General features: G+C 35.3%; 1 non-coding gene across 1 annotated transcript; it reads left to right on the forward strand.

The window, feature by feature from the left end:
* The first annotated feature begins 1,167 nt into the window (after positions 1–1,167).
* Trnak-cuu lies at positions 1,168–1,240 on the forward strand. The gene has a single exon. It is a non-coding gene; the product is annotated as a tRNA-Lys (tRNA).
* The last annotated feature ends 11,754 nt before the right edge of the window (positions 1,241–12,994 follow it).

Consider the following 12,994-nt stretch of genomic DNA (forward strand, 5'->3'; position numbering starts at 1 on the left):
TTAGCAGCTGTTGCTCCTTCCTCAGCATTCAAACAATTCAAAGAGAGCATAATAGCATACAGTATCAAGATTCTCTGTGTATTTTCCATCTTTGTGCAGCTTTGTTTTAACCTCTATTTTGTTTATTTTTACTTTTAACTCTTTGCTTTTTGAGACAGGTTCTCTGTATCTTTGACCTGAAGTAACTCTGTAAACCTGGCTGTCTTTGAACTCTCAGAGATCCACCTGTCTCTGCCTCCCAGGCATTCGGGATTAAAGGTGTACACTACTACACCTTGAACTCACAGAGATCTGTTTGTCTCTGCCTTCTAGGCACTGGGATTAAAGGCATGTGCTACCACACCTTGAAGTCACAGAGGTCTATCTCCCTCTGCCTACCAAGTGTTGGGATTAAAGGTGTGTACCACACACAACAACTCTCTTCCTTTTTTTTTTTGTTACTTTAAGAACTTCAACTTTTAGTCTGCATATATTTTTAACACACTGTAAACCATTTAAAAATTTTCTTTGTCTTTGAATCTCTCTTTATTGTATATCTCTCTTTTTCTGACCACATGAATCTTTAATTTACCAAGCAATATCAGTAGGATTAAAGGCGTGGCTTTGCCAGCTAGATCCAGTCCATTCCTTAGCTTTCCAGCCTCATGGCAGATATACAGGCTGTAGCCATGTTTACTGCAACAACTGTATGGCATTTTAAGGTCCCTGCCAGCAAGTGAGCTACAGCAGACAACACTCAAGTCCTCTCTCGGTAGCCGGCCCTCCTGCCTCAAACAGTCAGAGTTTGCCCTGGCAGGATGGCCCAGAAAGCCGGCATTTTTAAATGGCACAGCTTTTTTCCTGCTATGGCTGAAAACCGAAAAGCATGTGTTCAGCTTTTCGTCAACACCGTTTAAGTGTTTCGTGGCAGGACCTCTTAATGAGCTGCAGGCTTTGCAGCTAAAGCTGAGTCAGGAAGCCTCTCTTAGATGAGGCGCTTGCTTGCCTCTAGCAAGCAGAGTAAAACCGAGAAATTGCTGCTACCAAGAAACCAGGCACAATGCTTTCATTTTATCCTAGAATTAGTTCCCAAGCTGTCTCAGGCTTTATGTGGAAGCAGTTGTCCACCTGGGCGCCATATATAGTAATAGGGGCGGCGGGGCTGCGTCCCCAGCATCCCAGCTGCCTGCCCGGCTAGCTCAGTCGGTAGAGCATGGGACTCTTAATCCCAGGGTCGTGGGTTCGAGCCCCACGTTGGGCGCCAAAATGTAGCGGCGTAAACGAATGCAGACAGAGTGTAAATATATATATATATATATATATATATATATATATATATATATATATATATCTTTAATGTAGAAATAGACTTACAGAACCACCGTTCCTGCAGAGACCAGGAAAGCAGAAGCAAGAGCTTGGAGCTTGCTCGCCAAATTTATAGGCAGACATTAGCCCGAGGCGAACACGCCCCTTAAGGGGTGGGACTTATCCCTACATTTGTGTCTCTATGTTTTTATGTGTAGGTCAAATGTACTTGAATTTTAATTTAGTTACAGAGTTATTAAACTATCACCATCCAGTCTTCTAATTTTTTTCTTTGGTTTGAATTAAACAAGTTCTCTTTGGTTCTTTTCTCTTGCATAGCTATGCAAAAACGGAATTACTTTCACTTTCCAATTTTCTTTCTAAAAATATGCCTGCTATATAAGAAAAGATTCACTAAACACATTTTTCTAAAAAAATTAATTTATATTTTATTACTATTAGGTATACTTTTATCACTATTAGGTATACTTTTATCAGTGATATCATGTGTTCTGCAATATTTTGTAAGAAAGTTTAGTTTGGGAATTCAATAACTATCTGGCTTATACGAACATACAAAATATTTTTCTCTTATATTTGCTTCCACTTGATTAGTATTGATTCTTTAAAATTCAAAAGCTAATTTATATTATTCTCAAACAAAAAAGATCACTCATGTGCTCTTTTGTTTCACGTTGTGATTTTAAGTAAAAATAATGATTCAGTCCCCAAGAAGCTAGTTCGGCTTGCCCCTTAAGAGCCCACCTGCTTTTTGTAGATGTGATATCTACAGCTGGTGTTTAGTAGGAGTGTAACTGTGTCTGCACTTTCCATATAAACACACAGAACTAATGCTGCTTACTACAGGATACTCTTGAGTAAAGTTTTTGTATATTGTTTAGTTTTGAGTATAAGAAAATATAATCACCACTTATATTATTGGGATTCATTGACTTCACATGAAACTGATAGGACTTTCATCCAATACTTTATTTGCATAGAATAAATATTAAACAAGACTGACATATAATATCCTACAGTGAAGAACATTATTTTGTTTTTTATTTAATTTTTTACTTGTGGGAGAATTTCATACATGACTACTATATTTGCAAAATTTGCATTTTTCTCTTTCTTTCCTTGAACTCTTCCCTTGTCCTACCTCATTATCTCTCAAATTTATGATCTCTTCATATATGAGTTATATTGTTAGACACTGAAACACACACAAACACACCCCACTGAGCCCAGTTACTGTTGCCAGATAAACTTCTGTTTAGGGTTGACCACTTAAGATTGGATAATCTACCCAGGGCTTGTCAATGGAGAAGATAGATTCTCCCTCTCTCAGCATCCATTGATTCCCTGTAGCTCTTCACTAATGGGTAGGAACTTACAAAAATCTCCTCTATACATACTAGCATATTGACTGACATTGTTATTTTCCATACCTTGTTTAGGTAACCTTATTTTTGAGAATGCATGGGTACAGTCTAGAAGATAGCATCTCTCTTCTGGCACCCTAGTACTCTGGTTTTTACATTCTTTTCAATCCTTCTTCCATAGAATCTCCTGAAAGGAGATAGGAATTTCACTGCAGGTGTACCGATTGGGTCCTAGAAATCACATGGTCACTTTCCTCTGCTTTTTGTCTTACTATACACCACGTGCTGAACCAACTTCATGAGAACTGAAGCTCTAATTCCCTGTTGTCATGTCTGTCACCTTCATTTTTTTTACTTTATATTAATAGACTGTTTTCATTTGGCATGGAGTTATAGGCTCTCAACTCTTATTGTTGCTTTTAATTTTATTTATTTATTTATTTATTTATTTATTTATTTATTTAAGATTTCTGCCTCTTCCCTGCCACCGCCTCCCATTTCCCTCCCCCTCCCCCGATCAAGTCCCCCTCCCTCATCAGCCAGAAGAGCAATCAGGGTTCCCTACCCTGTGGGAAGTCCAAGGACCACCCACCTCCAGCCAGGTCTAGTATGGTGAGCATCCAAACTGCCTAGGCTCCCACAAAGTTAGTACGTGCGGTAGGATCAAAAACCCATTGCCATTGTTCTTGAGTTCTCAGTAGTCATCATTGCCTGCTATGTTCAGCGAGCCTGGTTTTATCCCATGCTTTTTCAGACCCAGGCCAGCTGGATTTGGTGAGTTCCCCGATAGAACATCCCCATTGTCTCAGTGTGTGGGTGCACCGCTCCCGGTCCTGAGTTCCTTGCTTGTGCTCTCTCTCCATCTGCTCCTGATTTGACCTTGAGATTTCAGTCTACCCCTGGACCCAGCTTTTTAACTTTAAATACTAAGTGGATTCCATTCCAATGTCCTCTAAGATCTGCTGTTTCTCAGTCTTATCTAGGTACTTGAATCTATGTCCAATTTCCCCCAAGACAGTTTTTGTTTCTTTTGTATTTTGTCCAGTTTTTAATTGTTTTTTACCAGTTACTGGTTCTGTGATATAAGCCTTCATATCATAATTGTGAGCAGAATATCATTCAAAATAATATTTTAGCCAGAAGTTAAAATAATGTAAAGAAAATATCAAATTATATTTTTATTTAGGTAAGTATTCAGGTACCTCAGTATGTGAATGACTTTGATGACTAAGAATGAACAGATACATTTAACCTGTTTATTAATTTGAAGTGATTTAGTCTGAGGTAATACACATTGCTTCATAGAGGCTAAAATTTGTCTTTGTCCCAGAGTTCTGTACTTTGAAATGAATAGTTTTGATGAGTTCTCCCAGTCATAAATATGTAACCACAAAAGAGTCATGCCATTGAAGCAGCAGAAATAACTCTGCATTATATAATATAAAAACCTTGAAGGGGAGGGAAGAAGTAGGAAGGGGAGCAGAGAAAAATGTAGAGCTCAATCAAAATAAAGATAACCAATTATTTATATGTGCAGAAAAGTATTTTCACAATACTACCAATGGTTATGCCAGCTAAGTAGTGTAAAATAGTGTAAGTGTTAAATGTGATAAATTATTTTGAAAATTTAGCCAAAAAAGTTCTTGAAAAGTATCTTTTACTTAAAGGAATGAAATTGGACAGGTGTTCAATATAAGACTGTGGAATATTTATGAATGAGAAAGGAATGCTAAGTTTCCTATAAAAACTGACAATAAAACTAAAGGAAAACTCAGAAATAAAAGATTAGGATGATAGGAGGAATAGAGGGAAATTGCTAAAAAGGGCTTCTGCTTGGAGAAGTAAGTAAAAATCCAAACCAATAAGTTTCAGAACTCATTGAAAAGAATTAAAGCCAACGTCTAGCATCCCGCTCCTTCCTTACCAAATGAGTTGCTCTGTCGAACTTCAGTACCTCTCTCAATGTAGGTGTTTGAACTAGGGCAGACAAGCAGAACTGCATCCACTGAGTGTTAGTCCAGGAACAATTTCCTGACAGGCATGAAGAGGCTCACTGGACACCGGGGTTCACTGGGAAAGTAACAGCGACCTTAGCCACTCAATGCAGTTACTATACTACTTCAAGAGCAAAAAAGAGTTATTTTTATATAAAAAAAAATAAAGAAAAAGAAAAAGTAGACTGGAAAGAAGAAAAAATGTGGTTAAGGACTGAATCTTACTTTGGGCAAAGTAGTGCATGTTGGCATGTCGTTCTACCAAGTAACACAGAGAATTGTCTAGACTGAACAGTACCTTGGTGACAGCTTCCTTATAAAAGTTAGACAGACATTTAGTTCTGCTCTTCTTCTTGAAACCACAAAATGACAAACCTGCAAATTTTGAAAACTTCAAAGCATTGTTGGAAATTGATTAACATTGTAAAGCTACTGCAAGAGAAGTAGGTTTTGTTCTTTCACTGATTCTTCTCAGGGATGCCTGTGAATATTAAAGAAAAAAGCCACAGTTTATAGAAATCGGAAAATAAAAAATAATAGTATCCTTTAACTGGCTTTGATGCTGTCATACTACCGCCTAAATATATAGGAATAGTGAAACATATTTTTAAATCTGCAGTCAACAACTTGTCTCAATATTATATTTATTATATTAAAATGATATGGCTAGATTTTTTCAGTAAATAAAGAAAGTTTTATGGTTTTAGGTCAAAATATCATTGAATTAATTTAAGTACTTTTATTTTGAGTAGAGGTTTTCTTTTGTGTGCTTCTTCTCTCCCTCCCTTTCTTTCTTACTTACAGAGCAGTATAAATTTGACAAAGGTAACTAATCTGGATTTACATTAATATAACTTATTTATATATCTACATTCCTATCGACATATATATGTGGGGGGGCTAATAAATATAAAAAAAATGTCTTGTCTATAATTTTAAGTTCCCAGTTCTCATTCAGTTCAATGCACTTATTAAACATCAGATGTGTGCTGCTGTGTTGAAATAGCCATGGCTTTTATCCAAAGTCTGCTGTTTTTGTCTTGGTCTGATAAATACCTGCAAGGCACGATGGATCAAAGTAGTTCAAGTTCCAGTTATTTACCTTTACACGTAGTGTCAATTTGACAAGGCTTCGCCCTGCGCTTCTTGGAGTTTGATCTCTCCAGATGCGTGTTCATATGCATATGCTTGTGTTTATAAAGCTAGAAATGCCATTACCTTGTGGGTATAGTGAATTTATCGTAACTTTCATTTTCCTCTTACTTGTATGTCACGTGATCCCTCCAGCGTTAATATATCAGAAAACAAATTGTGGCATTAAATGGATATTCATGCAGGTCTTAAACTGTCAATGCCTTTGTGAATAGAATCACCAGTATATAGAGGCTGCATGTATGTATAAATAAGGTAGATGAAGTTCCCAAAGTCGTCTGACGACTCTGGCAACATTCAACCAGATACACATATATCCAGCTACAGAAGCTTATATATGGCCAATTTCTTACTAAATGATTGAATGACGTCATCTATGCATCTAACTTTAAATCTAGAAAAGTCGTTTTAAAGATACCAAATAAGTTCACTTTATGAACTAATGAGTTTCTTTATATTAAAATTTGAGTTTTCAACAGTTCTTTGTTCACATGATGTCATTTCTAATAATCAGCCTTGTTTATTGACTCTAGTCAATATCTTCATTGGTTCCTAATTATTTCTTTTCTAGGTAAGACCTAAGATGACAGTCAGATTTATGTTATAGTGCTACAATAAACACCATTTCAACAGTTGCCAGTGTTAAACGCAGTTGTTTGTCTCTGATCCCCTCTTAGATTTCTGCATTCATTTTATTTTATTATTTTATTTTTGCCTAATAACTTGCAATTTTGTCATATTAAAAGGCTATATTCACCTCTTGGCCATAAAAACCTCAGTCATTTATACTTATTTTGCCATAAATTATCTTACGGATCTCCATCTTTATTTTCCTGAATCTTTTAATTGCATTATCTATTACTTTTAGTGATAGCTTATATGACAATTAAATATCTACATATATAGGCTTTTATTTTACTACAATTTGGAATTAATATAAGATTGTATGGATTTACCTACCACTTAAAATACATGACAGAGAATAGAATTCTTAACAGATTTATAGGAGGAAAGCAGCATGGTTCGTATTTGATTGGCGTCGCTCATTAATTGCTTTGTGTTGATAAATAGCTTTAGGATAATGTATTTGTCCCATGCTTCCTACATGAAGCATCCTTTGATCCCTATAGTTATCCTTTTAGGATCTTATAGCCACTGGCAATTGGCTGTGTCGAGTGTTCATTTAGCTGTGCATTCGGCAGCACATCAATACAGCATCCAGTAAACACACTGAGTCACATGCAATATATTAATGGCAGAAATCTTTTCCTACAGCTGCCTTGCCTCCTTCGGTCAGTAAAAGATTACTACACACATCATTTTTCTTGCTTTATTAAATGGAATTCACTACAAATTGCTTGGCCTTTCGTTAGGCTGACCTTTCTGGCCCATGAGTGCCAGCTATAAAAGACAGTCTGAGTATTCAGCCTGCTTTTGCCAGGCTTTTCATAAACCAATTGAGTATAAAGAGAATAAAAAAGAGGAACTGACAAATGTCTATGTATTAATACGTAGACATATGCCATTTTTATTTCTTTTAAAAAGTGTGGATATAGAAAACAAAACTAGAATTATCATCTATTTTCAGCATCGTTAAAAAGTCAAGGCCAATTTAATGAAAAATATGTAGTAGATTCATTCCACCATTTGGAAAAACGGTCCAAACAATGTTTTATACTTTCTACATCTTGAAGAAATTCAGCAATATTTCCCCAAGCATAAAATTCATAGTAATAAGTGGATTTTACAAAATAATGATTTCAAACATAACTTTATAGGTATCTTTTATAACTTGTAATAGAAACATAATCATCCATAAACATACTATTCATATAACTTCCTCTCAAAGGATGAAAAATTCTATATGTAAAAGAAATACTGTTGCTGGGACAGGACAGAATTCCCAGTGATTACAGACATTTACTGCATGTGCAGTGGACCTGGACACAGATCTTTGGACCCACCAGGTGGCTCACAAACACCTGCAGCTCTACACCATGGGATCTGAGAGGTCCTCCTTGCCTCTTGGGTATGTAAACATAAACTCATACAGGCACACACTTGCAAGTAGCTCATTTTAACAACTGCAGGAGATAAGATTTTCAAAAGGCCCATCCTTGCATCAGATTTGTATCTTTTATCTCATTTTCAAGCTTTTAAAAAATGGATTAGCCTAAACAACAACATGAGTTGAAAAACTGATGGTCAGAATTTATTTTTTTTTCAGGATTTAATTTAAATGAATTAAAAAATGTTGCTTGGAAAATAAAATGAAAATATTTCCTTTGATCATATTAAGAGTATTTCTATAATCATTTAAATGTTTGTATTAGGAATAATTATGAAATTTTACCAACCATCTTTTCCATTCATAATAAGGTATTTTATGGGATATACCTGTAGGTGTTATATATTAGTGTGCTATATAATCATGTATTGATAAAATTGAATTATTTAGTCAGTCATCTTCATACTCAAGGTAAATTTGGGTTAACTTTACTAAGGCACTTCTAACCAATGAATCATGTTAAACTATTTATTAGATGTAAGCTTTTGTTAATATGAAAGCATGTATTGCTTTCTCTTGGATGCTGTATTATCTTGAAAGTGGAGATTATACTTACTCATCCAATGCTTAAGCAGATTTTCATATTTTTACTTCTCTTAAATGTTAATCAAATTTCTCTTTCTTCTTCCCCATTAGGTCAAACTTAACTCTACCAAACTAATAAAAGAACAAAGGTATATGATAATAGAAGCTAAAGTTAAATTAAATCCAGTTATGATGGACAATTGAGGATCCTGCAATCAAAATTATTACTTACAACAGTGATAACTTTTGCACTAACATAAACAACTAAGAATAAGTCCTTCATCTTTCTGATTGCTTTACAATTTGGTACTGTGTGAGAACCAGCAATAACAACATGTAACACCAGAAACTGCCCTAAATGAGTCTGACTGTGCCCTAAGACCACTCTAGGCCCTGTAAATATCATATATATATATATATATATATATATATATATATATATATATATATACATATTACCAATAAACCTGAATTTATTTTTCGTGTGATTAGAAAAACAGTCTTTTTGATTTCTACCCTCTAACACACAGACACACACAGACACATATGAGAAAAAGAAAGACAGAGAGAGAGAGGGAGAGAGGGAAGAGATAAAATAGATGGTAGATGATAGATAGATAGATAGATAGATAGATAGATAGACGGACAGACAGATAGATCCTATGAAATGAATTTGATAGCAGTTTCTATTGGCAAGTTTTGAATGACAAATGTTTGTGAAGGTCCAAAATGTAGCTGAATGTTGGTGAGATTTAAAGAAAATAAGTACTACGGATTCTAAAGGTCAGAGATGGGGGGGTGTCAAGAAAGTTTATCAATGTTTCTTACATCTGTAGGAAAACAGTGTGGAAGAGTTCAATTCTAAGCAGCATTTGTGGGTCAACATGCCGCATATTCCTGGCATTGTGAATCTGCTGGGGTTCATCTTAAAGTACTTTCAGACAATGAATCAGTCATTGAGTGAGAGACCTTTGTCACCTTTGTGCTACTTCTCAGTGTTTCACGAAGCATAAATGTCTGCCTAAGCATGATTAAAGGACAGCAAGCTTCAGGGTTGATGGAGACAGAGGAGGCAAAGCAATCCCCAGGCTGTACATTTTTAAATTAACTTATTTTAATATATCTACAAAATCATCTTTATCTCTTAGAGAAAATTGTCTATTAACCTATTGTTAATTAAGATTATAATATAATTTTGATTATAACTGACATCAAAATATTTACAAGCACATTCTATTTCAGATCTCAGATATTTATGTTTTCTTCTCATTGGTGCTTAGTATGATAATGTGTGTGGAAAATTTGTCATTTCTTTATAATAGGTGGTCACTGAATAACTACATTCCCAGAGTTTTACTTATTATATATTTCCCTTATAAATTCACAATATAAAATGCAGGACATGCTTGGAAAATGTTCCCTCACCATGTACATTTACATGTGAAAATATGATATCTTTTTATGCATAACATAATAATTGTCAGGTTTTCTCAAATTTTGTGTACAGAAAATTCAATAGTATACATAAATAAATATAATATTTTAAAAGGATTCACATATATATACACATATACATATATATGTCACTCAATACTCACAAAATGAAAAATTTGTTCTTTACAGCAATTTCCAATTTCAAGGATATAAACAATCTTTAAAAGCATTAAAAACATTGTAACTAGCAAAACTTAACAGAAAGGTACAGGCACTGGGAACTTTCTGGAAATTCCAGGAGAGGTCTATAATCTACACACACACACACACATACACACATACACACACACACACACACACACACACAAACACTCTCATAATCAGGCTTTTTGAGTTTGAGGAATAGAAAATCTATTTCGTTAACTTCAAATTCTCCCAAATCTTTATCATAAAAGGTAGCATTAACTTAAAGAGTGTGAATCAAATTAATGTTAATAACATCAATTTGTACATGCTTTATGTCAATGAAGCACTTAAATTGTGTCTTACTAGCAGCCCTATAATCATTTGAATAGTTTATGGAATTATCGTGGGTTGGAAAGCTATACTTATTTTCAGAGCAAGCACATTTGGAAATTATTATTGTTAGATTTTTGTGACACAAGCTACCATCGTAGACTATTTCTCCTTCAGCTCCTGATCTTTCTCCATCTCTTTCCTGAATGCAATGATCAAAGGTAAGTTGAAATATATACATTTTACATTATATTTAAATGTCTCATTTAAAACATCATTTTAGAACCCTTGTGTACAGTTTTATTTAATTGATTTTTCATTATTATAAAAACATCTATTTTTGTCAATCTCTTTTAGTTATACAATAATGCATTTTGTGCTAGTAAAATAATGTATTTTGTGCTAGCAAAACAATACTTCCATTTTCTTAGATATTCAGTCCAAGAGTACAAACCATTAAATTTATGTTGATGTTTCTTCGAAGATAATGACTTAATGTGCTACCCTATAACTCATAAATAATTATTTTAAAATAAAATATGTGCTTAAATTTTATTAATAAAATTAATGCACACTAATACTAAATAGTATTGCAAGCACATTTACCAAACTGACTGTGTTAAATATGAACTCATTATAAAATGTATTTATCATAGTTCACAGATATTTTACTGCAAATAGAAGAGGTAAGAAGACTGTAGACTATTAATTTTTCCATGCTTTCTTGAGTCACCCTGAGGAAATTCTGCCACTGAATTATCCTACATTTACAGGTTACTAAAGTTACATGTTTTCCTTAAGCAGAATTAGATTGTAGGTATAGAAAAGAGAAGCAATAAAAAATATTTAGGAAATATTGATACATATGTAAGAGCAGCTAACTCCATTATATGCCAAATAGAATTTAATGTCTAGAGCGGGGGACAGAATAGGCAAATTGAATTCCACTGAAGTTGGAATGAATGAAAAAAAATAGCCTCAAATGCTACTTCTGTAGTGGGGCCTATGTTTGATTTTGGACTAATTTATGCTGGAAGATATTTTAAAAGCTCATTGTACATTTATGATGCCTAATCTTCTCATAAACACCAGCAATAGACATCTTAGAACCGAGTTCAAAGAATCAATTAAAATAAAGCCCTGTTTGACCCATTATAGCATTTGCTAATTTATGAATGCTCAAGAATGTAGAGCATACCATCTACACAGGGAATATTGAAATAGAGTTTAAGGAAACACGCAAACATCAAGCAGAAGTCCTGGAAGGATGGAAAGGATCAGGTCTAGAACTACCATTTTATATGATAGAAAGATTTTGAATTGTTCTCTTCTTATATTGTTTTGGTTTAAGATCAGGTCTCACTACGTATTCCTGGCTGACATGGAACTTTCTGTGTCAACACAGCTGCTCCTAAACTTCTGGGGTCAATCTAATGTACCACCATGCCTGTTTAAATACTTGATTTTTTCTTTTAAAAATGCTGATATTAAGGAGTAAGGAACGAGGAAACAGCAAATGGTGACACATACCAAGAAAAGTTCTATTCTTATCAAAAGTTTAAATGAACTAAAATTACCCTGAAAGATATTATACACCTGGATCACAGGAGCAGGACTTTTCTGGGTGGCCCTAGGAGAATTGTGATTGAGGTACAAAGGTAAATATTGTGATTGCTCCAAACACAAACGTTCACTTCATGTGAGGCTGACTATGATTTATACGATCACACCATTCTGTCTACAGAAGCAGGCTGGCTAATATTGAAATCTCTTGAGACTCTGTCCTGAGTTCCCTTTCCTGACAACGAAACATTAGTCCCAGGAAAATGTTTCTCACAAGTGGTCTTTCTTACCTGCTCTCCAGAGTTCAAGGAGAAAGACAGCAGAAAGCGAGAGGCGAGGTGGGCAGCAGATCAGAACCCTGGAGCATCAGGTACATTGAGCTACAAAGCAGCTCAGCTGCTGTCTGCTTGAGATTTGAGGGCAAAACTCATCAGTTGAAGTGAGAGACAGTGATTCTCAGGACCAGTATCCAACAACAGCAGAGATAAAAGTTGTAGTCAGTGTTTGCTCAACAGCAACTGGGATCATGACTTAGCAGCAAATGAGAAGGTGGTTGTAGCAACAAGAGGCAGTTGAACAATTTGAGAGTGGTGAGGGCAGGAAAAGGGAAGTCAGAATGGATGCTGAAAAAGACGGAAGATTACCGAGAACCAGAGAGGTCCTATTTGCTTTCCTGGGTCCTTTCTGAAACGCAGCAGACGAGCCCTCTCAAGCCTCAACTGAGAAGCATCTGCTAACAGTCGATAGTAATAGCAAAGACACACAACTGGCCAGACTGCAGAGAAAAGGAAACTACAAATGCTCAAATGTAAAGGGAACATGCATACACGCTGTACTTCTCTATACAACCTCTCGAGGATGAGGGATCACCGAGGAGAGGGGTCAGAAACATTGTCAGTTCCAGAGACAGCGGATGACTACAGGAATGCTTCTTCTAGACACAGTAGAAAAGTTGTACCAATGAGCTCATAGTGATTGCAACAGCTTGGACAAAGCCTACACAAGTCCAATCCATGACAAATCCCACATGGAAAAGGGTGGTGGCACAAAATCCCAGTCCAAGCTGTTGA

This window comes from Microtus oregoni, unplaced genomic scaffold, assembly GCF_018167655.1.
Source record: "Microtus oregoni isolate MIOR12 unplaced genomic scaffold, Mior012 000037F_ref0000500, whole genome shotgun sequence".
Classification (NCBI taxonomy): domain Eukaryota; kingdom Metazoa; phylum Chordata; class Mammalia; order Rodentia; family Cricetidae; genus Microtus; species Microtus oregoni.